Below are 24,816 nucleotides of genomic sequence, written 5' to 3' on the forward strand. Positions count from 1 at the left end.
CCTCATTCTATAAAGGATTTGTAGTGGCTTATGACAAACATTGAGAAAAGTAGTAAAATATAAATAAGAAATACAGTATTAGGAAAAGACAAATGTGAATTAGAATAGAAAGTCAAAATTGGGGCAAGCAGAGAAATTGAAGAGAAATATGCAAAGAGTGAGGGCTTCCTAGGTGGCACGGTGGTAAAGAATCTACCTGCAACGTAGGAGACATGGGCTTGATCCCTGAGTTGGGAAGATCCCCTTGAGAAGAGCATGACAACCCACTCCAGTGTTGCTGTTGTTCATTACCTTGGTCCTGTCCCACTCTTTACTACCTCATGGACTGCAGCACGCTAGGCTTCCCTGTCCCATCTCCCGGAGCCTGCTCAAACTCATGTGCATTGAGTTGGTGATACCATCCAACCATCTCATCCTCTGTCGTCCCCTTCTCCTCCTGCCTTCAGTCTTTCCCAGCATCAGGGCCTTTTCTAATACTCCAGTATTCTTGCCGGGAAATTCCCACGGACAGAGGAGCCTGGCAGGATACAGTTGCAAAGTGCTGGACACAATGAAAGCGACTTAGCAAATTTGCTTAACCAAACTTCCTCGAAAAGTGAGGAGGGGGATAATCTAATTTTATTACTAAAGAGAAAAACACACATACCACTTCCTTAGAGAAAACAAAACTTTTGTTACCTCTTACCTCCAAAAGAAATGGCTCATGTAGGAGGCTATTACATATGAATATAATTTTAAAAAGTGTTTTGGCATAAAAAAGAAGATAAAACCAAAACGTGTTACATTTTGGTGTATATCAGGACTTTTTCTGTGTTCATATTGACATATAAAATGTATATTAGTTTACTTAATCTTCATAAAAATCTTTTGAAGGACAGACAAAGCAAGTGTGACTTTATAAGCAAAGTACTCAGTACAGTTGTTAGCAATATTGTAGGCAAAATGTAATACTTACTGGTTGTTAATAGATCATTTTCATTTATTAGGCATGCCTTCTGTGCCTGATACTGTAGTAAGTACTTTATATAAGCTGCTGCCCACTTGTCACAACAGATTTCTCTCAAACTGGATTATTACCATCATTTTATGGCTTCAGGGAGAGTAACTCAAGGTTACTCAATGACAGTGTTCAGATCCAGATTTTTCTAAAGGTCTATATGCCTTCTGTGGCAACAGGCTACTTTGTCTCCACAAGTCTTGCCATCTCATTTTACAGACTTACAGTTTAGATGGCTCTGAGAAGGTGACTGTTGGCTGAGCTTAGCAAGAGATGGAACCAGGTGTTCAGTTTCAGAGCAGTGACTTACGTCTTTCAGGGAACGGCCTCCTCCCACCTTGCCTGAAGAGCATTGCAAACCATCTTGCTACCGCTTTGTGTTGGCAGGATATTGCTCTCAGATGCCTGGAGAGCCCTTGTTCTCAAGGTTTCTGTGAAAGGCCAGTGAGAATAGTATTTGCAAGTTTCCATCATGCTAATGGCTGCCTGTGGCTCCATTTCTGGGTCTATCCCCTTGGAATTGTGACCAAATGCAAAGGGTTTGTTCCAGGTATTATTTGTCTTATTAACATGCCTTTCCTATCAGTGTGGATTCTTTTATTTTCTCCTCTAGATATGTGAAAAGCAAATGTAGCAAACTTCACACTTACTACTTAAACAAGAGATTCATTACTTTTAACCAAAAGAGCAACCATAGCTCTTTCCATAGAGGAAAATTAATACACACATCCAAGAAGAAGGCCCAGACTGTGGCCTCCTCGTCTGACTATCAAGGTCATGCTCCATCACCTTCTTTCCTTGGCTACACCTGGGCTTGCTGTCCAGCCCTAGAGACCAGCTAAGAAAGAGGGTTTCCAACTTAGTGACTTAGACACAGAATTCTATGGTTTGGCTAGTTCTCCAGTTTTTCCAGTCACGTCTGGCCATTTATTCATTGATCAGTCCAGGCATATCCTTCAGTTAGTTTCTCCTCTAAATACCAGCGAGTTGGGAGGATGATGAGATCAGCGAGGGGCCAGACTGGAGTTGGCTTGGAAATGCTGAGGCTGGCTGTACTGACGCCATGCAGCTGTGTAGACTGGCATTGCAAACAGTGCTGAGAAGTAGTTACGATGAGAATATGATCCAAGGAACAGAGTGGTCTTGTGCAACCCGATTCAAAAAAAAGAATCTTTTGCCGATTCCCAAATTATCTTTGTAATTTTAGATCATAGAAGGATGAACTTGTTTATCATGCCAAATATTAAATTATGAGATGTATGTGTGTGCCTTGTGGGTTGTTTCCCTCACCCTAACCAGTGTGGCATTAAAGGTGTGCAGTAGAGGTTCTGGCAGGGAGCCTCGAGTGGGTGAACGGGAGGCTGCAGGAGAACATCCTGGTCCAAGGCAGTGAACATCCAACAAGCCAGAAGCAGTTAGTTCCAAGGAGCTGCTGCTGCTGCTGCTGCTGCTAAGTCGCTTCAGTCGTGCCCGACTCTGTGCGACCCCATAGATGGCAGCCCACCAGGCTCCCCCATCCCTGGGATTCTCCAGGCAAGAACACTGGAGTGGGTGGCCAGTTCTAAGGAGCAGGACTGGCCAAAAGCAGGTTGAATTCTCTGCATTAGAGGACTGGAATAGGGAGTACAGATGAGGAATCAGGAGCTGGCCAATTCTGGAGTCTCCATAGGAGTGTGTGTGCACGTGTGTGTGTGTATGTGCATGCACATGTGTGTGCAAGGAATAAACTGAGCTGTTTGGGGTATGATGCATCAGCGGGCTCAGTTTAAAATGACTAAATGTGGTATTCCATCAGATCTTTTCTGTTCAAAACTGTTTGTTTTCTACTCTTGAAAGTTCTAGTCAGAAAAGGGACCAAGAGATGTCGGCCTCATTGGAAGGAGAGACGCACACAGATGGAATTAAGACGTAAACCTGTCTTTAGAAGGCGTGGAGGGTGTACCTGTGCAGGTGCAGCGCACCCTCAGAAGTCCCTCACGTAGGTGACACAGCACCTCCTTTCCTCCCCCGACTGCTGCTCTGCAAATCAGGCGACGTCACACTTGCGCAGAACGAGGTCTGATCCCGGCTCCAGCACGGACTGATCTGAACCACGCCCCTCATCCATGAAGTGGAGACCATCGATCCCCTCTCCTTGGGTTGTTAGGAGAATGAGAGGAGGTGAAGGGTTTGTGAAGCGCCGAGCGCAGCACCTGGCCCGTGGAGATGCTTCATACAGCCCTGCCCTGTGAGGAGGAGCAGCTTCTAACGAGAACACAGGCCACCTGGCCGGCAGAGACAGGCCATCAGCCTGTCAGCTTTCTCGGCTCTAAGTGCCCACGCTGTGCCAGCCAGTTCATCCTTCCAGGAGTAGGTGCTGGGCAGGGAGGAGGCTTATCCGTCACACCCTGGGCCTGGCGGGAGGTCCAGAGGAGAAATGTTCGATCTTCCTGCGGCATCCACTGGGGCTCCTGATGGATGTGTGTGCCTGTGACAAGTGGAGCAGAAGTGAGGACTGCGTGTGTGACAGTGAAGGAAGAGCAGGGAGGGTAACGCTCTGTTAGCTGAGGCTTCTGGAAGGGACTAGACGGGGAGGAGGTGCACACAGTGCGAGTCTTCACTGTGGGGGTGTGACTACTGGGCAGAGGATGTGGGAGATGGGGTGCTGTGGGCTGGAGGTGGTGGCAGGGTCCTGGGATGTAGGATAGGTCAAGTGGAATATGAGATGGGCTTGGGGAGAAAAGGGAGGGAGGGTGGATAACATCGGTTTGGACTGGTTGACAGAGTGGCCTGGTGAATAGGGCCAAGTCTTATAGCCCTGGGTTGAAATCTTGGTTCTGGAAGAATTTGGCCAAATTGCTTGACCATCATTATCTTTCCTGTGTTTAAAATGTGCATAATTAACAGTACAACTTGTGATGGCTGAGTCGACAAACATGTAAAGGACCTGGCATATTGTGGATATTCAATAAATAGCAAGTATTATTGCTATGTAGATGCTATATAAACCTCTTGGGGCTCCCCTGGTGGCTCAGACAGGAAAGAATCCACCTGCAATGAAGGAGACCTAGGTTCAACTCCTGGATTGGGACGATCCCCTGGAGAACAGAATGGCAGCCCACTCCGGGATTCTTGACTGGGGAACCCCATGGACAGAGGAGCCTGGCGGGCTACAGTCCATCAGGTGGCAGAGAGTCAGACTAGGTCGACTGAGTGACTGTCACTTCACTTAAAGCTCTTAGTTTATGAGGTTTTCATTGTCCCTTGGGCTAATCACATTGCGTACAAAAGGGAGGGTTAAAGAGTTGTTAATATGATAGAGTAGCCTACAAAAATATATGGGAATTGGACAAAAGAATATTTAAAGCTTATTTTTTAGTACTCATTTGTGGGTGTAAGATCCATTGTTAGCATTTAAGGACACTAGCTTAAAAAATATTCAATGATTACAAATTTAGTAAGTTCATGTGTTTAAATCTTTGTTCAAATGGAGTCATAAGCTATGGAACTTAACAGCATCACTTCAGTCTTTCACCCTGTGGGAAAAGGAGGCAGAGTGTGAAAAATGCCCACCTGACCGGCAGTGTCATGGCAACAAAGTCACCAGGTAGAATCTACCTGGCTGAAATGACCAAGTCCCTCTTCTGGTCTTTAGTTATCCTTGGGAGGTGTTGCCTCTGGAGCTACCTTGGGTTTGCTAAGAACAAGTTGCTGAACTTTGTTTCCCGTCCCCTTCTTGAGAAAGTTGCTGGGATACAGGACAGGCAGTGGTGTGGGTACAGCACAGAATCTGTCAGAACGTCTCCTGGAGGACCAAAGGCGATCTGGCGGGGCACAGGCTGATTTGTCCCTGGTCATCACTGTACCCAGAGTGGGGATTAAAGTCAACTTGGAGGAAAGTTTCTCTCTGAAATGAGATGTCACCATGGAGTTCCAGTGGATGGTGACCAGGCCTGTGAAGATTTTTTGGACATTTCTGAGCATTGCATCTCCGCAGTGACAGCTAAGGTGCTGTGATCAACATGGAGCAGAGGGAGGCCCCCTTGTTCTCTGTGTAGAAAGGAATCTTTGTTGGGTTGACCAAACGTCGGAGCTTCCTCTGAGTGCTGAGCCGGGTACAAGACAGAAGGGAATATCAGACAGCTGTACCTTGGACCTATTTTTCAGATGAAAACCGAGGTGCAGGGAGGTGAGGGAACTTGCCCAGGGTCACCGGTTCGGCACGCTAGTTTGAAGTTTCTGTTTTCCACTGCGCTATGCCCTGCATGTGGGCCCACAGTCCCAGAAGTTGAGGGTCAGCGCAGGCTAGGTGTGCCTTCATAGCCACTCCGATGTGAAGGCTTGGGAGCCTTCGAAGACTCATCCATCCACATTGGGGTCCGTCTGGAGCCTTGTGCAAAGTTGTCATGATGCTGAGACCAGAGAAGAGAAGGTTTGGCTTAGTGAACTGAAATGACACATGAAGGGCAAAAAGACCCATTCACCGAGTACCCAACCCTGTGTCAGGCCTGGGCTGAGTGCTGCTGAGGGTACAGATATGAAGATCAGCCAGTCTCTGCCCCAGCCTGGTGTGGAGATGGTGACAATATAGCATGAGTGGTTTCATAGAAGAACTTTCCCCAGATTTGGTCTTCCTAGACCATGTCCTTCTCAGCATTTACATGCTTTCTTTTAAAAAATAGCAGCTTTATTAAGCATATACCATGTGAGGCTAAATAATGGTCCCCAAAGACGTCTGCATTCAAATCTCTGGAACTTGTGAATATGTTACCCTGCCTGGTAAATTGACTTTGAATACATGATTAAACTAATAATTTGGCGATAGAGAGATTATCCTATATTACTCAGGTGGGCCCAGTAGGGTCCTCATAAGAGGAAAGCAAGAAGGTGAGAGAGAGAAAAAGGAAATGTGATGTGGAACTAGGCTAGTTTAAGAGACTTGGAAGATGCAGTAAGGGGCCAAGAGCCAGGGAATACTGTCGGACTCCAGAAGCTATAAAGAGCAAGGAAAGGGATTCCTCCCTGGGCTTCCAGAAGGAACACAGTCCTGCTAACACCTTGATTTTAGCTTTTGACCTCCAGATTATCAAATAATACACTAGTGTTGTTTAAAGCCACCTGATTGTGGTGGCTTGTCACAATGGTGATAGGAAATTAACGTACGTGCTACACAATTCATTGGATGATCATATATTCACAGACTTGTACAACCATTACCACAATCTATTTTAGGACATTTTATCACTCTTTCTCTTAAAAAGTTTATCCCCATCAGTGGTCACTCCTTTTTACTACTCATAGTGAGTCATGTGACTTAGGGGTAAGTTTCCTTACATGCACAAGCCTCAGTTGACTCATCTGTAAATGGGATGCTTCATAATTCCAAAGGTGGTTGTAAGAGTTCGGTGAGACACTGTGTATAAGCGTTTGGTACAGTGCCTGCAGAGTCAGCCTTCAGTAGGTTATTTTACTATTTTTATAAGTACCCACGAGGAGGCTATTGTAGAAGTGCAAGGGAGAGATGAAAGAAGGCCTTATGAGGCCAGTGACTGAAAAGTGGAGGGTACGGGATCTGGTTTCTTGCAGATGCTCCAAGCTCTGTGTTCTCTCTTCCTTAGAGAACAGTTTTACCTTTCTGCTAGCATTTTAATTCCATTAAAACTGGCCGGCTGGTCCCTGTTTGATCACTAGAGGGCAACAGAACAAAGGCCACATATAGAAGGTGGCACTGGCCCTGATCTGTGCATTCAGCCTTTATTCCTGTTCTGAAGCCTAATTATATTGTATATGCATTGGACTGTCTCCTCCCTCCCTCCTTGCTCTGTGTATGTGCTGACATGTTTCTTTCAAACATTTCTCATCTCAGCGCACTTCTGAGTTCCTATTCCATCTGTGCCCTGGGATTAGTTATGGCTAAAGCCTCTTACTTTCTGACAGCTGTGCTTATTTTTCAAGGGCACAAGTGGCTGCAGAGCATGGGGGACTGCACCCCACAGCTCAGCAGAGCCTAGGATGAACCACAGTTGCTCTTCTGCCAGTTCAGAACTTGGGGTCTCTTTCATATTGCTTTTGTCCTCCACCCCTCAGGGAATATCAGTTTCACCCAAATCACTTGGATTGAGATGGTGATGGTGGGCTGTGGTGGGTGTAATCCCCCAAAAGATTCAGATGAGGTCCCTAGAGAGAGAAAGAATGGACATTCATGCAAAATGCACAGATGTCCACTATGACTATCACATGGGAAAAGAACACTCCACCAGTTAAGAGTCCTGACTTGGCACTCCAGTTCCCATGGATGGAATCCCAGTTCCAGCATTTACAAGTTGTGTGACCATGGCTGGGTCATTTCACTTGTCAGTCTGAGTCTCAGTGTTTACATTTACTAGATGGGAGTAATGGCCCAGCATGGTGGGTGGGCTTGAACCAGTGTGAAAGCACACTGCAAAAGCACCAGGAGGCACAAGCATGTGTCACTGCAACTTGGTGTGGCTTGAAATCTGAAGTCTTTGATCCAGCAAATCTATTTCTATATATTTAATTAAAGGAAATGAAAAAGCTAACTCAAAAAAGTACCTGTAGCCCCATGTGCATCACAGTACTATTTACACTAACCAGGATGGAAAACACCTAAGTGTTCATTGATGGATGAATGGATAAAGAAATGCAGTGTATATATACACTATGTATACAATATAATTCAGCCATAGAAAAGAATGAAATCTTGCCATTTTCCACAGCATGGATGGACCTTGATGGCATTGTGTGTGTGTGTGCATGTGTTTGTGTGCATGCATGCGTGCATGCTTAGTTGTGTATGACTCTTTTTCAACCCCATGTACTGCAGCCCGCCAGGCTTCTCTGTCCATGGGATTTCCCAGGCAAGATTGCTAGAGTGGCCTCCTTCTCCAGGGGATCTTCTCAACGTAGGGATCAATCATACATCTCTTATGTCTCCTGCATTGGCAGGCAGGTCCTTTACCACTTGAGGGCGTTATGCTAAATGAAGTAAGTCAGACGGAGAAAGACAATACCATATGATCACACTTATATTTGGAATCTAAAAAGTAAACCCCAAACCAAGCTCATAGATACAGAGAACAGATTGGTGGTTGCCAGAGAGGTGGGGGAGTGGGTAAGATGGTTGAAGGGGGTCAAATGTATAAACTTTCGGTTGTGAAATAAGTCCTGGGATGTAATGTACAGAATGGTGAGATAAAGTGAAGTGAAAGTGAGTCACTCAGTTGAGTCTGACTCTCTGTGACTCCATGGACTATGCAGTCCATGGAATTCTACGGGCCTGAATACTGGAGTGGGTAGCCGTTCCCTTCTCGAGGGAATCTTCCCAACCCAGGAATCAAATCGGGGTCTCCCACATTGCTGGCGGATTCTTTACCAGCTGAACTACCAGGGAAGCCCAAGAATACTGGAGTGGGTAGCCTATCCCTTCTCCAGTGGATCTTCCAAACCTAGGAATTGAACTGGGGTCTCCTGCATTGCTGGTGGATTCTTTACCAGCTGAACTACCAGGGAAACAGGCAGAATGGTGACTATAGTTAACAAGAGTGTATGGCATATTTGAATACCCATCACAAGAAAAAATTTTAACTATGTATGGTGGCAGATGTTAATAAGACTATTTTCAATATATGCAAATATTGAATCATTATGTTGGGCACCTTAAACCAATATAATGTTATACGTCAATTATACCTAAATAAATGAAATCCAAAGTCTCTGATTTTTTACCTGACCAGTTCCAGGGCACCTGTCCACAGGTAGCCAAAGACCCCTGGGTTTAAGTCCTCAATCAGTCCCTTACTAGCTACATTTTTCTCCCCGATGAAGTGAAGGTCATCATTCCTGCCTGCCAGCATTATTGGAAGAAGTGATGATGTGATGTGTAGACAGTGCCTGGCACATATTGTTCTGCAACTAATAATAGACGCCTTCTCAGTACAATTATTACTCCAGAGCACACTAGGAGTCCAGGTGCGTCTCTGGCAGGGCAGACCACGTGCTCTGAGAACAAACAACCATCCTTCTGGATAAAGGGTGCCTTTGGCCAGCAGCCAAGAGCCCTGGGAGGCTTTGTACAGTAGGCTTTATAGCCTGGCCCTTCCCGCCTTCCTTTCAACTTGGGCTGGGTGCAGCCTCACAGAGGTTCATGTTTCTCTCTTAATTACCCCTCGGGCTCTCATCTCAGCCTGTCTTTCATTTCCACCACAGGCTTTCAGCCAGACAATTTGAACAGAATCTCATCTGGAGTGTGTTAACTCTTCTCCCCCGTTGCTGGCAGAGATCGAGTATCAGCTCTGCATTAGGACAAGTTGTCAGTAAACACACATTTGCTCTAATGTGGCCCCTCCTCCCATTCCATAGCCTTATCTTAGATTTGCATGGCTTCAAATCAGGGAACACAAGTTCAGTTCAGTTCAGTTCAGTCGCTCAGTCGTGTCCGACTCTCCGCGACCCCATGAATCACAGCACGCCAGGCCTCCCTGTCCATCACCAACTCCCGGAGTACACTCAAACTCATGTCCACAGAGTCGGTGATGCCATCCAGCCATCTCATTCTCCGTCGTCCCCTTCTCCTCCCGCCCCCAACCTTTCCCAGCATCAGAGACTTTTCCAGTGAGTCAGCTCGTCTCATGAGGTGGCCAAAGTATTGGAGTTTCAGCTTTAGCATCAGTCCCTCCAATGAACATCCAGGATTGATCTCCTCTAGAATGGACTGGTTGGATCTCCTTGCAGTATAAGGGACTCTCAAGAGTCTTCTCCAACACCACAGTTCAAAAGCATCGATTCTTCGGCGATCAGCTTTCTTCACAGTCCAACTCTCACATCCATACATGACCACGGGAAAAACCATTGCCTTGACTAGACGGACCTTGGTCGGCAAAGTAATGTCTCTGCTTTTTAATATACTATCAAGGTTGGTCATAACTTTCCTTCCAAGGAGCAAGCGTCTTTTAATTTCATGGCTGCAATCAGCATCTGCAGTGATTTTGGAGCCCAAAAAAACAAAGTCTGACACTGTTTCCACTGTTTTTCCATCTATTTCCCATGAAGTGATGGGACCAGATGCCATGATCTTTGTTTTCTGAATGTTGAGCTTCAAGCCAACCTTTTCACTCTCCTCTTTCACTTTCATCAAGAGGCTTTTGAGTTCCTCTTCACTTTCTGCCATAAGGGTAGTGTCATCTGCATATCTGAGGTTATTGATATTTCTCCCAGCAATCTTGATTCCAGCTTGTGCTTCTTCCAGCCCAGAGTTCCTCATGATGTACTCTGCATATAAGTTAAATAAGCAAGGTGACAATATACAACCTTGACGTACACCTTTTCCTATTTGGAACCAGTCTGTTGTTCCATGACCGGTTCTAACTGTTGCTTCCTGACCTGCATACAGGTTTCTCAAGAGGCAGGTCAGGTGGTCTGGGATTCCCATCTCTTTCAGAATGTTCCACAGTTTATTGTGATCCACACAGTCAAAGGCTTTGGCATAGTCAATGAAGCAGAAATAGATGTTTTTCTGAAACTCTCTTGCTTTCTCCATGATCCAGCGGATGTTGGCAATTTGATCTCTGGTGCCTCTGCCTTTTCTAAAACCTGCTTGAACATCTGGGAGTTCACGGTTTACATACTGCTGAAGCCTGGCTTGGAGAATTTTGAGCATGACTTTACTAGCGTGTGAGATGAGTGAACACAAGAGTGTTTGGAAAAGACCTTTGTAGTTGTTCAGTTGCTAAGTGCTAAGTTGAGTCTGACTCTTTATGACTCCATGGACTGTACCATGCCAGGCTCCACTGTCTTCCACTGTCTCCTGGAGTTTGCTCAGATTCATGTCCCTTGAGTCGGTGATGTTATCTATCTCATCCTTCTCCTTTTGCTTTCAATCTCTGCCAGCATCAGGGTCTTTTCCAGTGAGTTGATTTTTTACATCAGGTAGCCAAAGTATTGGACCTTCAGCTTCAGCAACAGTCCTTCCAATGAATATTCAGGGTTGATTTCCTTTAGGATTGACTGCTTGGATCTCCTTGCTACTCAAGGGACTCTCATGAATCTTCTCCAATACCACAATTCAAAAGACCTTCAGTTCAGTCACTCAGTCATGTCTGACTCTTTGCGACCCCATGAATCACAGCACGCCAGACCTCCCTGTCCATCACCAACTCCCGGAGTTCACTCAAACTCACGTCCATCGAGTTGGTGATACCATCCAGCCATCTCATTCTCTGCCATCCCCTTCTTCACAATCCAACTCTCACATCCATACATGACCACGGGAAAAACCATAGCCTTGACTAGACGGACCTTGGTTGGCAAAGTAATGTCTCTGCTTTTTAATATGCTGTCTAGGTTGGTCATAACTTTCCTTCCAAGGAGTAAGCATCTTTTAATCTCATGGCTGCAATCAGAATTTAATCTACTCTACCCATTTTACAGCAGGGCAAATGGAAGATGTTAAGTTGCTCATGTTCACATAGACAACCTGAGGATACAAATGGAGATGGCAATTAGGTTGTCTGAATCTTAGTTCAAAACTCTACAAAAACTCAGTACCTCAATCTTTCACTTATTCCTTCAAAAACATGTATTGAGCAATTAACACCTTATGCCTAGTCCTTTTGTGGACACTGGAGAAAGAAAGATAAATAAGAAATGGTCTGCTCTCGAAATGCTTATGAACTGTTAATCTATTTGTCCGTTGGTCATCCATCCATCAATGCGTCTGTTTATTCGTTCATCCATCCATCTCCTTTTTTTCCTTATCCATCTTTCATTCATCCCATCATCTTCATCTTTTTGTATATTTGCTCTGTCCATTCATTTTACCACTAATCTTACCATCAGTTTGTTGGCACATTTATTCATCTGTTCCTTTATCCTCCTACCCATCTATTATCTGTTCCTGTTTCTATCAGGCTATTTCTCTTTCGGTACACACATTGGTCTCATCATCATTCACAATTTCTTGTGTTATGTGGCTCTAGGATTTTGGCTTGAGCTCAGGACTTAGATAAGTGAGAAGCATTTGTACTTCAGTCTTTGTGTGAACATATACTTTCTTGTCTCTTGGTTAAATAACTAGGAGTAGAATGGCTAGATCATACAGTAGACATTGGTTTAATTTATAAGAAAATGCTAAAATTTTTTTCAGTTATTTTTACTCTTTTACATTTCTACCAGTTCCTATACACCTTTCCCAACTTTTTACATGGTCATACTTTTAAATTTTATCCATTGGGCTTCTGGTTCAAGATGGCAGAGTAGAAGGACATTCACTCATCTCCTGAGAAAGCACCACAATTGCAAGTAGCTACTGAACAACTATCAACAGGAGAATGCTGGAACTCACCAGAAAAGAATACCCCACATCCAAAGACAAAAGAGCAGCCTCAATGACATGGTAGGAGGTTTGCAATCATAATAAAATGAAATCCCATGACCAAGGGGTGGACAACCACAAACTAGAGAACAGTAATACCAAAGAAGTTCTCCCACTGTTGTGAAGGTTCTGAGCCCAACATGAAGCTCTCCAGCCTGGATTTCAAATTGGGATCCGGGGAGTCCCCAGGCAATCTGAAGGCTAGCAGGATTTGATTATAGGACTTCCACAGGACTGGGGAAAAGAGACTCCACTCTTGGAGGGCACAAACAAAATCTTGTGCATGCCAAGACCTAGGCAGAAAGGAGCAGTGACCCCCAGGAGACTAAACCAGACCTACATGCTAGTTTTCGAGGGTGAACTGTGGAGGCGTGGGTTGGCAGAGGCTCACCCCAGGGATGGGAGCAGCAGCAACAGCAGTCCTAGAAGGTCCCCCTTGGTGTAAGTCCTCTTGGAGGTGATCATTAACCCTACTGTAGAGTCCATAGACCCCAGGGCTGTTTCACCTCAGGCCAAACAACTAACAGGGAGGGAAGGCAACCTCACCCATCAGCAGATAATTGGATTTAAGCTTTACTGAGCAAGACCCTGCCCACCAGAGCAAGACCCAGTTTTTTTCCACCCGGTCTCTCCCATCAGGAAGCTTACACAAGCCTCTTGGCCTCATCCACCAGAAGGCAGACAGAAGAAGCAAGAAGAATCACAGTCCCACAGTAGCTAAAACAAAAACCACTTTACAAAAAGTTAATTAGGATGACAAAAAAAACCAAAAAGTTATACCCCAATTGAAGGGATAATATAAAACCCCAGAAAAACAACTAAATGAAATGGAGACAGGCAACCTTTCAGGAAAAGAATTCAGAATAATGATAGTAAGGATGATCCAAGATCTCAGAAGAGAAAGGAGAAGATGCAAGAAAGCCTTACCAAAGACCTCAAAGAACTAAAGAACAAACAAACAGATTAACAATACACTCAGTTCAGTTCACTCACTCAGTCGTGTCCGACTCTTTGCGACCCCATGAATCACAGCATGCCAGGCCTCCCTGTCCATCACCAACTCCCAGAGTTCACTCAAACTCATGTCCATCCAGTCGGTGATGCCATCCAGCCATCTCATTCTCTGTCGTCCCCTTCTCCTCCTGCCCCCAATCCCTCCCAGCATCAGAGTCTTTTCCAGTGAGTCAACTCTTCACATGAGGTGGCCAAAGTATTGGAGTTTCAGCTTTAGCATCAGTCCTTCCAATGAACACCCAGGATTGGTCTCCTCTAGAATGGACTGGTTGGATCTCCTTGTAGTACAAGGGACTCTCAAGAGTCTTCTCCAACACCACAGTTCAAAAGCATCAATTCTTCGGCGAGTGGCTTTCTTCAGAGTCCAACTCTCACATCCGTACATGACCACGGGAAAAACCATAGCCTTGACTAGACGGACCTTGGTTGGCAAAGTAATGTCTCTGCTTTTTAATATACTGTCTAGGTTGGTCATAACTTTCCTTCCAAGGAGTAAGCGTCTTTTAATTTCATGGCTGCAGTCACCATCTGCAGTGATTTTGGAGCCCAAAAAAATAAAGTCTGACACTGTTTCCACTGTTTCCCCATCTATTTCCCATGAAGTGATGGGACCAGATGCCATGATCTTAGTTTCTGAATGTTGAGGTTTAAGCCAACTTTTTCATTCTCCTCTTTATTTTCATCAAGAGGCTCTTTAGTTCCTCTTCACTTTCTGCCATAAGAGTGGTGTCATCTGCATATCTGAGGTTATTGATATTTGTCCTGGCAATCTTAATTCCAGCTTGTGCTTCTTCCAGCCCAGCGTTCCTCATGATGGACTCTGCATATAAGTTAAATAAGCAGGGTGACAATATACAACCTTAACCTACACCTTTTCCTGTTTGGAACCAGTCTATTGTTGCATGTCCAGTTCTAACTGTTGATTCCTGACCTGCATACAGGTTTCTCAAGAGGCAGGTCAGGTGGTCTGGGATTCCCATCTCTTTCAGAATGTTCCACAGTTTATTGTGATCCACACAGTCAAAGGCTTTGGCATAGTCAATGAAGCAGAAATAGATGTTTTTCTGGAACTCTCTTGCTTTCTCCATGATCCAGCAGATGTTGGCAATTTGATCTCTGGTTCCTCTGCCTTTTCTAAAACCTGCTTGAACATCTGGAAGTTCACGGTTCACATATTGCTGAAGCCTGGCTTGGAGAACTGTAAGCATGACTTTACTAGCGTGTGAGATGAGTGCAATTGTGCAGTAGTTTGAGCATTCTTTGGCATTACTTTTCTTTGGGATTGGAATGAAGACTGACCTTTTCCAGTCCTGTGGCCACCGCTGAGTTTTCCAAATTTGCTGGCATATAGAGGGCAGCACTTTCACAGCATCATCTTTCAAGATTTGAAATAGTTCAACTGGAATTCCATCACCTCCACTAGCTTTGTTCATAGTGATGCTTTCTAAGGCCCGCTTGACTTCACATTCCAAGATGTCTGGCTCTAGGTCAGTGATCACGCCATCATGATTATCTTGGTCATGAAGACTTTTTTTGTACAGTTGTTCTGTGTATTCTTGCCACCTCTTCTTAATATCTTCTGCTTCTGTTAGGTCCATACCATTTCTGTCCTTTATTGAGCCCATCTTTGCATGAAATGTTCCCTTGGTATCTCTAATTTTCTTGAATTTTTCTTTTTTTTTTCTCTTGTCTTTCCTATTCTGTTGTTTTCCTCTATTTCTTTGCATTGATCACTGAGGAAGATTTTCTTATCTCTCCTTGCTATTCTTTGGAACTCTGCACTCAGATGCTTATATCTTTCCTTTTCTCCTTTGCTTTTTGCTTCTCTTCTTTTCACAGCTATTTGTAAGGCCTCCTCAGATAGCCATTTTGCTTTTTTGCATTTCTTTTCCTTGGGGATGGTCTTGGTCCCTGTCTCCCGTACAATGTCAGGAACCTCCATCCATAGTCCATCAGGCACTCTATCAGATCTAGTCCCTTAAATCCATTTCTCACTTCCACTGTATAATCATAAGGTATTTGATTTAGGTCACATCTGAATGGTCTAGTGGTTTTCCCTACTTTCTTCAGTTTAACCCCATGACCAAGGTAAGAGAAACCCAAATAAGATGGTAGGTATTGCGGGAGGGCATCAGAGGGCAGACACACTGAAATCATAATCACAGAAAACTAGTCAATCTGATCACATCAGTCTTGTCTAACTCAGTGAAACTAAGCCATGCCTTGTGGGGCCACCCAAGACAGGTGGGTCATGGTGGAAAGGTTTGACAGAATGTGGTCCACTGGAGAAGGGAATGGCAAACCACTTCCGTATACTTGCCTTGAGAACGCCATCAGTTCAGTTCAGTTCAGTTCAGTCGCTCAGTCGTGTCCGACTCTCTGCGACCCCATGAATCACAGCACGCCAGGCCTTCCTGTCCATCACCAACTCCCGGAGTTCACTCAAACTCATGTCCACAGAGTCATGAACAGTATGAAAAGGCAAAATGATAGGATACTGAATGAGGAATTCCCCAGGTCGGTAGGTGCCCAGTATGCTACTGGAGATCAGTGGAGAAATAACTCCAGAAAGAATGAAGGGATGGAGCCAAAGCAAAACCAATACCCAGTTGTGGATGTGACTGGTGATAGAAGCAAGGTCTGATGCTGTAAAGAGCAATATTGCATAGGAACCTGGAATGTTAGGTCCATGAATCAAGGCAAATTGGAAGTGGTCAAATAGGAGATGACAAGAATGAACATAGACATTCTAGGAATCAGTGAACTAAAATGGACTGGAATGGGTGAATTTAACTCAGATGACCATTATATCTACTACTGTGGGCAGGAATCCCTTAGAAGAAATGGAGTAGCCATCATGGTCAACAGAAGAGTCCAAAGTGCAGTACTTGGATGCAATCTCAAAAACGACAGAATGATCTCTGTTCGTTTCCAAGGCAAACCATTCAATATTACAGAAATCCAAGCCGATGCCCCAACCAGTAACGCTGAAGAAGCTGAAGTTGAACAGTTCTATGAAGACTTACAAGACCTTTTAGAGCTAACACCCAAAAATGATGTCCTTTTCATTATACGGAACTAGAATGCAAAAGTAAGAAGTCAAGAAACACTTGACTGCTGCTGCTAAGTCGCTTCAGTCATGTCCGACTCTGTGACCCCATAAATGGCAGCCCACCAGGCTCCCCTGTCCCTGGGATTCTCCAGGCAAGAACACTGGAGTAACAGGCAAATTTGGCCTTGGAGCACAGAATGAAGCAGGGCAAAGGCTAATAGAGTTTTGCCAAGAGAACACACTTGTCATAGCAAACACCCTCTTTCAACAACACAGGAGAAGACTCTACACATGGACATCACCAGATGGTCAACACCGAAATCAGATTGAGTATATTCTTTGCAGCCAAAGATGGAGATGCTGTATACAGTTAGCAAAAACAAGACCAGGAGCTGACTGTAGCTCAGATCATGAACTCCTTATTGCCAAATTCAGACTTAAACAATACACTAGAAGGAATCAATAGCAGAATAACTGAGGGAGAAGGACAGATAAGTGACCTGGAGGACAGAATGGTGGAAATCACTAGTATAGAACAGAATATAAAAGAAAGAATGAAAAAAATGAAGACAGCCTAGGAGACCTCTGGGACCACATTAAACACCAATATTTGCATTATAAGGATCCCAGAAAGTGTTGCCTCAGCCCAAGAGCTGCAGGCAGCGGCGGCGGTGGCGCCGGAGGTCCCTGAGATATGGCCGCTTCGGTGTTCTGCTGCCTGCGGTGCAGCAGAGATGGCGGGATGGGCCACATCCCTCTGAAGGAGATGCCGGCCGTGCAGCTGGACACGCAGCACATGGGAACTGACGTTATCACTGTAAAAAATGGAAGACGAATATGTGCAACGGGAGGTTGTTTAGCCAGTGCACCTTTACATCAAAACAAAAGCTACTTCGAATTCAAAATCCAATCCACAGGAATCTGGGGTATTGGCGTTGCAACTCAGAAAGTTAACTTGAATCAGATCCCCCTTGGCCAAAATGTACACAGTTTGGTGATGAGAAATGATGGAGCCCTATACCACAATAATGAGGAGAAAAACAGGCTGCCGGCAAACAGCCTTCCACAGGAGGGAGACGTGGTGGGTATTACATATGACCATGTAGATTAAATGTATATTTGAATGGAAAAAGCATGCATTGTCCAGCATCAGGTATACAAGGGACAGTGTATCCAGTTGTTTATGTTGATGACAGTGCAATTTTGGATTGCCAGTTCAGTGAATTTTATCATACTCCTCCACCTGGTTTTGAAAAGGTATTATTTGAACAGCAGATCTTCTGAATGTATTTGTTTTTGAAACTTGCATTTCTGCACTGTTAAAAGTGTTTACCATTTAACAAAGCTTTATCTGATTTATAGATGAAAATATATTCTTAAAAATATGCTTGTTAATATTGTCTAAGGAACCAGTGTATACACTATACCACCCTGAAGTTCTGATTTAAAATACTTCGGTTTTGTGATATGAAATCAGCATTTGGGGTGGTTTATTTAACTCTTATTTAAATATATATAACTGTGGGTTTAATTAACAGTATTAAATGGAAATATGTATATAGATATTTAAAAGGAAGTCTTTCTTAATGTAAAATATTTGTATTGATAGAGACAGAGTTAGGTGGGTTTTTTGGTCATTCTGATGTTTAGACCTCATTAACTTTTAAGTCTGCCGTCCAATAATTTTGTGTCTCAGTGTCTTTTTTATATAGAGTATAACAAAGTGACAAATTTATATTTATATTATTGGCAACTTCCGTTTTGGCAATTTATTTACTGTAAAATGTACCACTTTAAAAATGTTAATTGCTTGTTTTGTTTGTATGCCATTGTTTTAATTTTCCTTGTGAAAGGAGATAAATGTGGTGGTAATTATTGGAGCATTTTGTTGAAGACCATCATGCTGTGTTACTTCAACACCTGAGTGAGTGGTGGTTGACTGGCGGCCTAGTGTATGCAGTAGACATTCAGAATAGTATGATGCCTTCAGTTTAAATGGAAATGAGATTATTCTTTAAGGATTTAGTTTAAATGATAATAAAATAATAGTAATTAAGGACTATTCAGTACTATATTAAATACATGTTCTTCCTGTTTTGTTTAATTATACTGTAAATTACTTTGCTCTTGATTATTTCAGAAGTTTAGAAATAAGTGAATCCTCTTCATGACCCTGACTGAGCCTTTGCTTAGTTTTCAGGAAGAATTGCTATCCTTTAAATAATACCCTACAAAGCTGAACAAATCACTGTCCATATCTTTGGGACAGTCTCCTTTCCAGATAGGCCAGGCCAAGGATGCATGCATTGCGCTCATTTATCAACATGGAGCAGTATGTTGTACCAGAAAAACATGGCTTAAGAATCAAAGGAGATCTGAATTGTAGTTTTGCCACCTGATCCCATTATCTCTTCAGGCAATTTCCTCAGTTTCTCTGGATGCAGGTTCCCCATTTATAAAAGGGATCACTTCAGTTCAGTTCAGTCGCTCAGTCGTGTCTGACTCTCCACAACCCCATGAATCACAGCACTCCAGGCCTCCCTGTCCATCACCAACTCCCGGAGTTCACTCAAACTCATGTCCATCCAGTCGGTGATGCCATCCAGCCATCTCATTCTCTGTCGTCCCCTTCTCCTCCAGCCCCCAACCTTTCCCAGCATCAGAGTCTTTTCCAGTGAGTCAACTCGTCGCATGAGGTGGCCAAAGTATTGCAGTTTCAGCTTTAGCATCAGTCCTTCCAATGAACACCCAGGATTAATCTCCTTTAGAATGGACTGGTTGGATCTCCTTGCAGTCCAAGGGACTCTCAAGAGTCTTCTCCAACACCACAGTTCAAAAGCATCAATTCTTCGGCAATCATCTTTCTTCACAGTCCAACTCTCACATCCATACATGACCACGGGAAAAACCATAGCCTTGACTAGATGGACCTTGGTTGGCAAAGTAATGTCTCTGCTTTTTAATATACTATCAAGGTTGGTCATAACTTTCCTTCCAAGGAGTAAACGTCTTTTAATTTCATGGCTGCAATCAGCATCTGCAGTGATTTTGGAGCCCCAAAAATAAAGTCTGACACTGTTTCTACTGTTCCCCATCTATTTCCCATGAAGTGATGGGACCAGATACCATGATCTTTGTTTTCTGAATGTTGAGCTTCAAGCCAACCTTTTCACTCTCCTCTTTCACTTTCATCAAGAGGCTTTTTAGTTCCTCTTCACTTTCTGCCATAAGGGTGGTGTCATCTGCATATCTGAGGTTATTGATATTTCTCCCAGCAATCTTGATTCCAGCTTGTGCTTCTTCCAGCCCAGCTTTCCTCATGATGGACTCTGCATATAAGTTAAATAAGCAAGGTGACAATATACAGCCTTGAAGCACTCCTTTTCCTATTTGGAACCAGTCTGTTGTTCCATGTACAGTTCTGACTGTTGCTTCCTGACCTGCATACAGGTTTCTCAAGAGGCAGGTCAGGTGGTCTGGTGTTCCCACCTCTTTCAGAATGTTCCACAGTTTATTGTGATCCACACAGTCAAAGGCTTTGGCATAGTCAATGAAGCAGAAATAGATGGTTTTCTGGAACTCTCTCGCTTTCTCCATGATCCAGCAGATGTTGGCAATTTGATCTCTGGTGCCTCTGCCTGTTCTAAAACCTGCTTGAACATCTGGGAGTTCATGGTTCACATATTGCTGAAGCCTGGCTTGGAGAATTTTGAGCATGACTTTACTAGCGTGTGAGATGAGTGCAATTGTGCGGTAGTTTGAGCATTCTTTGGCATTGCCTTTCTTTGGGATTGGAATGAAGACTGACCTTTTCCATTGCTGTGGCCACTGCTGAGTTTTCCAAATTTGCTGGCATATTGAGTGCAGCACTTTCACAGCATCATCTTTCAAGATTTGAAATAGTTCAACTGGAATTCCATCACCTCCACTAACTTTGTTCATAGTGATGCTTTCTAAAGCCCACTTGACTTCACATTCCAAGATGTCTGGCTCTAGGTCAGCGATCACGTTATCGTGACTATCTTGGTTGTGAAGATCTTTTTTGTACTATTGGTAAGATTCTATAACTGATTAAGATTACATATGCAAAACACCCTCATCATCATCCGCACGTAATGAATGCAGCGTCTTTGTTGACTGTGCTCAGTGGTTTTCATGTGGCCCTTAGATCAGCAGCATAAGCCTTACCTGACAACTTGTTGGATGTGGACACTCAGGCCCCACCCCAAACCCATGGAATCAGAAACTGCTGGGGACACACCCAGGAATCTGTTGGAACAAGCCCTTGAGGTGATTCTGATCCACGCTAAAGACAGGGAACCACTGCTTAGGAGAGAATTCTTTGAGAATGATTGCCTACTATAAATTTTCTAAGGATTGAAGACTATTGTCGACATATAGACAAGAGAGTCCTGTGCAATATTTATTTATTGTTTATTTGATAGATAGAAATATAACAATTGTTTTTAAAACATAGATTTGCATAACATATTTACATAAATGCCAGATTTAACTCTGTAGATACAAAGAATTGAACTAACTTTATTATTTATGTATTTTTGCCTTTCTGATCTTGTAATTTTAACTAGTAAAGAACATGGTTATTTCAGAAAGAGATTTAATATAACTACTGCTTGCGTTCTTTATAATGTAGGTAACTTTATAAGGCAGGTAACTACCTCCGAATTATTTTTTTAAGAGCTAACCTTTTTTTTTTTTTTTAATAATCATGTTCTTTTCTCAAGATTATCTTTGCTACCTCTAATCATAGTGAATAGGTACAAAATTGGTATATGAGTTATGTCCATGACAACAGTTTGATGAAGTCTAGATGTGCTTTTAATCTCTAGCTATCTAATTTCTCCTAGGAAAATTACATATAACCTCAGTCTTACCTTGAGAAAAACATCAGATTCATAAAGGGGCATCCTACAAAATACTCGAGCAGTACTCTGAACTGTCATGGTCATGAAAAACAAGGAAAATTATAGACACTCACATCCCAGGGAGCCTAAGGAAACATAACAAGTCAATGTAATGTGCAAACCAGGAACAGAAAAGGATATTAGGTAAAAACTAAGGAAATCTAAATACATCATGGACTTTGGTTAATAATGTATCAATATGTTTATTACTTGCAATAGATGAACCATAAAAATGTAAGATGTTATTAACAGAAATTGGAAGAGGGGACATATGGGAACTCTGTACTACTGTCTCAATTTTTCTGTGAATCAAAACTTTTCTAAAAAATAAAGTCTATTTAAAAACCTAAAAAAAAAAAAAAAATAGGATCCCAGAAAAAGAAGAGAGAGAGAAAGGACCTGAGAAAATATTTGAAGAGATAATAGCTGAAAACTTCCCTGACATGGGAAAGTAAATAGTCAGCCAAGTCCAGGAAGCACAGAGAGTCCCAGGCAGGATAAACTCAAGGAGGAACACACCAAGATACATAGTAATCAAGCTGACAAAAATTAAAGACAGAGATAAAATATTAAAAGCAACAAGGGAAAAATGATAATATACAAGGGATCTCCTATCAGGCTATTGGATAATTTCTCAACAGAAACTCTACAAGCCAGAAGGGTATGACATGATATATTTAAGTGATGAAAGGAAAGAACCTACCACCAAGAATACTCTACCCAGCAAGATTCTCATTCAGATTTCTCTTTTTTAAGTTAATTTATTTTTAATTGAAGGCTAATTACTTTACAATATTGTGGTGATTTTTGCCATACATTGACTTGAATCAGCCGCGGTTGTACGTGTGTTCCCACATCCCACATCCCCCTCCCTCTTTCCTCCCCATCCCATCCCTCTGGGTTGTCCCAGTGCACCAACTTTGAGTGCCCTGTTTCATGCATTGAACCTGGACTGGTCATCTATTTCACATATGGTAATATACTTGTGAGAGTTGGACTGTGAAGAAGGCTGATCGCCGAAGAATCGATGCTTTTGAACTGTGGTGTTGGAGAAGACTCTTGAGAGTCCCTTATACTGCAAGGAGATCCAACCAGTCCATTCTAGAGGAGATCAATCCTGGATGTTCATTGGAGGGACTGATGCTAAAGCTGAAACTGCAATACTTTGGCCACCTCATGCGACGAGTTGACTCACTGGAAAAGACTCTGATGCTGGGAAAGGTTGGGGGCGGGAGGAGAAGGGGACGACGGAGAATGAGATGGCTGGATGGCATCACCGACTGGATGGACATGAGTTTGAGTGAACTCCGGGAGTTGGTGATGGACAGGGAGGCCTGGCGTGCTGTGATTCATGGGGTCGCGGAGAGTCGGACACGACTGAGCGACTGAACTGAACTGAACTGAACTGAATATACTTGTCTCAACGCTATTCTCTCTAATCATCCCACTTTTACCTTCTCCCACAGAGGCAAAAAGTCTATTCTTTATATCTGTGTCTCTTTTGCTGTCTTGCATATAGGGTTGTCATTACCATCTTTTGAAATTCCATATATATGCATTAATATACTGTATTGGTGTTTTTCTTTCTGACTTACTTCACTCTGTATAATAGGCTCCAGTTTCTTCCACCTCATTAGGACTGACTCAAATGCGTTCTTTTTAATAGCTGAGTAATATTTCATTGAGTATATATACCACAACTTTCTTATTGATTCATCTGCCATTGGACATCTAGGTTGCTTCCATATCCTAGCTATTGTAAGCAGTGCTGCAATGAACATTGGGGTACTCATGTCTCCTTCAGTTCTGGTTTCCTCGGTGTGTATGCCCAGCAGTGGGATTGTTGGGTCGTATGGCCATTCTACTTCCAGTTTTTTAAGGAATCTCCATCCTGTTTTCCATAGTGGCTGTACTAGCTTGCATTCCCACCAACAGTGTAAGCAGGCTCCCTTTTCTCCACACTATCTCCAGCATTTTTTATTGTAGACCTTTTAATGGCAACCCTTCTGACCAGCATGAGATGGTACCTCATTGTGGTTTTGATTTGCATTTCTCTGATAATGAGGGATGTTGAGCATCTTTTCATGTGTTTGTTAGCCATCAGTGTGTCTTCTTTACAGAAATGTCTATTTAATTCTTTGGCCCATTTTTTGATTGGGTCTTTTATCTTTCTGGTATTGAGCTGCATGACCTGCTTGTATATTTTGGAGATTAATTCTTTGTCAGTTTTTTGTTTGCTATGATTTTCTCCTATTCTGAAGGCTGTCTTTCACCTTGCTTATAGTTTCCTTCGTTGTGCAAAAGCTTTTAAGTTTAATTAGGTCCCATTTGTTTATTCTTGCTTTTATTTCCATTACTCTGGGAGGTGGATCATAAAGGATCTTGCTATGGTTTATGTCAGTGAGTGTTATGCCTATGTTTTCCTCTAGGAGTTTTATACTTTCTGGTCTTACATGTAGATCTTTAATTCATTTTGAGTTTAGTTCGTGTATGGTGTTAGAAAGTGTTCTAGTTTCATTCTTTTACAGGTGGTTGACCAGTTTTCCAGCACTACTTGTTAAAGAGATTGTCTTTTCTCCGTTGTATATTTTTGTCTCCTTTGTCAAAGAAAGGTGTCCAGAGGTGTGTGGACTTATCTCTGGGCTTTCTATTTAGTTCCATTGATCTATATTTCTGTTTTTGTGCCAGTACCATACTGTCTTAATGACTGTAACTTTGTAGTATAGTTTGAAGTCAGGCAGTTTGATTCCTCCAGTTCCATTCTTTTTTCTCAAGATAGCTTTGGCTATTCGAGGTTTTTTGTGTTTCCATACAAATTGTGAAATTATTTGTTCTAGTTCAGTGAAAAATACAGTTGGTAACTTGATAGGGATTGCATTGAATCTATAGATTGCTACGAGTAGTATACTCATTTTCACTATATTGATTCTTCCAATCCATGAACACAGTTTCTTTCTCCATCTATTTGTGTCCTCTTTGATTTCTTTCATCAGTATTTTATAGTTTTCTATATATAAGTCTTTTGTTTCTTTAGATAAATTTATTCCTAAGTATTTTATTCTTTTCATTGTAATGGTGAGTGGGATTGTTTCCTTAATTTCTCTTTCTGTTTTCTCATTGTTCAGTTCAGTTCAGTCACTCAGGCGTGACCGACTCTTTGCGACCCCATCAATCACAGCATGCCAGGCCTCCCTGTCCATCACCAACTCCCGGAGTTCATGCAAACTCATGTCCATCGAGTTGGTGATGCCATCCAGCCATCTCATTCTCCGTCGTCCCCTTCTCCTCCCACCCCCAATCCTTCCCAGCATCAGAGTATTTTCCAATGAGTCATTGTTAGTGTATAGGAATACAAGGATTTCTGTGTAGTAATTTTATATCCTGCAACTTTACTATATTCATTGATTAGCTCTAGTAATTTTCTGGTGGTATCTTTAGGGTTTTCTATGTAGAGGATCAC

General features: G+C 42.9%; 1 pseudogene; it reads left to right on the forward strand.

Annotated features, from left to right (window-relative positions):
• The first annotated feature begins 17,113 nt into the window (after positions 1-17,113).
• LOC129563057 (SPRY domain-containing protein 7 pseudogene) lies at positions 17,114-17,829 on the forward strand (annotated as a pseudogene).
• Positions 17,830-24,816: the final 6,987 nt, after the last annotated feature.

The sequence above is a fragment of the Moschus berezovskii genome, chromosome 9 (assembly GCF_049115385.1).
Source record: "Moschus berezovskii isolate FMDL1 chromosome 9, NW_MosBer_1.0, whole genome shotgun sequence".
NCBI classification, from domain to species: domain Eukaryota; kingdom Metazoa; phylum Chordata; class Mammalia; order Artiodactyla; family Moschidae; genus Moschus; species Moschus berezovskii.